Here is a 2,651-nt window from a genome sequence, read left to right on the forward strand (position 1 = left end):
TGCTAGTAGATGTAGCTAAATGTGCTAGTAGATGTAGCTAAATGTGCTAGTAGATGTAGCTAAATATGTTAGTAGATGTAGCTAAACATGCTAGATGTAATTAAATATAGTAAATGGACTGTACTTATACAGCTCCTTTCTATCTTATTTCAAGATACCCAAAGCTCTTTACAACAATCTGTGTCTCATTGACCCGTTCATACAGCTCTATACTAGATCTGTACAAAGCTAATTGAACAAATCATTCTAAAGAGACTAATCAGAGCTTTATCACATTCATACACTGATGGGACACATATCAGAGGCAATGAGGGGTTCAGTGTCTTACCCAGGGACACTTCAACATGTGACTGCTGGTGGATTCGAACCCCCAACTCTCACATTGGAGGACAACTGCTCTAACCATGCAGCCACAGCCGTGCTATGCTAATAGATGTAGCTAAATATGCTAGTAGATGTAATCTGCAGCCACTTTTTCAGCTCATCCTCCATCCCTCGACCTCAGCAGGCAGCTGGTGTTCCTACATGTTTAAATTAAATCCACAACGCTCAGAGGAACTACTACTCGTACTGTTCACACAGAAACAAACACCGGTTCCGGTCCATGCCAGAAGTCGCACCCATAATTCATGCAAGATGGCATAAGACAGGGCGACTGTGGCTGAGTGGTTAGAGCAGTCGTCCTCCAATGCAAGAGTTGAGGGTTCAATTCCACCAGCGCTCACATGTCCAAGTGTCCCTGAGCAAGACACTGAACCCCTCGTTGCCTCTGATGTGTGTCCCTTCAGTGTATGAATGTGATAAAGCTCTGATTAGTCTCTTTAGAATGAGTTGTTCTATTATCTTTGTACAGATCTAGTATAGAGCTGTATGAATGGGTCAGTGAGGCACAGATTGTTGAAAAGAGCTTTGAGGATCTTGATCAGATAGAAAGGAGCTGTATAAGTACAGTCCGTTTACCATTTACAGCATGGGGACGAGGAATAAAGTGGATAAGGTGACTCCTTTCTTACCAGCCTGTCATCTGTAACACATCCACTGGGTTTCTTAGTTTCAAAGTCTAGGTTCAGGAAGAGCCCAACACTATACTGGATACTACTGACCACATATACACATTTTAAAGGTGAGAAAACAAAACTATTTAAATCAGGAGCAAAAACAAATAAATACACACATTGGTTATGCAAACAAATCTGAAAGAAAAAAAACTTTGTTATAAGGCCTTTCAGGTTCAGAAGAAAAAAACCAAAGATGTTCAAAAGTTAGAATTTATAACTTTGCATCAGGTCCATAATTCAGAGTCCACAGTTCCTACCAACTCAACAGGCAAGGTAGTTCTTCATAAAAAGGTTCTTGTGTCAAGGGTAGCTCACCATCAGAGATTCCACAGGAATATGAAATCATCCAAAAATATTCTGACCTTGGTTTTCAAAGTATAGATGGGTCCAAAGCTTGTGTTCTGGTGGGCATCGGGCGTGGTTGGTAGTGCTGAGCTTACAGATTTAGCTTTATAACGCTGATTGTGTGTAGAAAGGATTGAAAGTCCAAAAAGCCTTTCAAACAGGTCTCTCAGTCTGACAGAGGAAGTGAGGAAACAGGAAGTGACATGACTTGCTGTCACTCTTTATATACACTCCCATAGAGCAACAACGTGCAATTTGGTAACCAGGTGCAGCTGCTGAACCATGGATTACACATCACTTCTATTTTTTATTTAACCTTTATTTCTACAGGTTAGTCTCATTGAGTCACGAGAACTCATTTTCAAGAGAGACATGTTTTAAACAAAAAACACAGATGAGGTACAGATAACAATAGACTATCACATAAAATTAAATTTGGTACAAAGTCTTTTTCCTCTCTTCCTCCTGACGCAGAGCAGTCTTCTCTGCCTCGCGGGCCAGAAACTCTAAAAGAGTGATCTTCTTGCTGCGCCTGCATTGATTAGGATCAGACACAGGCGCGACCGTGCTGGAACACAGGAGGAGAAATGCTGAGGGGGACTGGTAAACATGAGGGCAGAACACAACATGCAGGACCAGACTCCAGAAACCCTACACAGCTTAGTTCCAAGCTCAGGCGGGGATTAGACCAAGCTAAGGCCAGTGAATAGCCATCACTGAGACAATATATATATATATATAAACAATTTCAATTCAATTCAGTTTATTTATAAAGCACCAAATCACAACAAAGTTGTCTCAGGGACTTTACAGGAACATTCACATACATAGAAAAGCCAATTAGTAAAGTTCTCTGTCTAAGGGATCCAGCAGACAAGATGAATCTTGGCTTCGTTGCAGTCTCCCATCCTGAGCAAGCACAGTGGAGACAGTGGAAAGAAAAACTCCCTTTAACAGGAAGAAACCTCCAGCAGAACCAGCTCAGGACAAGAGACCATCTGCTTTGACCGGCTGGTTGAGAGGACAGGAAGGAGAGACAGACGAACACAGAATGGCAGGTTCAGATATAGGTCCAGGTCCAGATATAGGTCCAGGTCCAGATATAGGTCCAGGTCCAGATATAGGTCCAGGTCCAGATATAGGTCCAGGTCCAGATGTAGGTCCAGGTATAGGTCCAGGTCCAGATATAGGTCCAGGTATAGGTCCAGGTCCAGGTGTATCTGAAAGACAAAAAAAAAAAAAAAAAAA

Source organism: Nematolebias whitei, chromosome 16 (genome assembly GCF_014905685.2).
Source record: "Nematolebias whitei isolate Nwh7 chromosome 16, NemWhi1, whole genome shotgun sequence".
In the NCBI taxonomy this organism is placed as follows: Eukaryota; Metazoa; Chordata; class Actinopteri; order Cyprinodontiformes; family Rivulidae; genus Nematolebias; species Nematolebias whitei.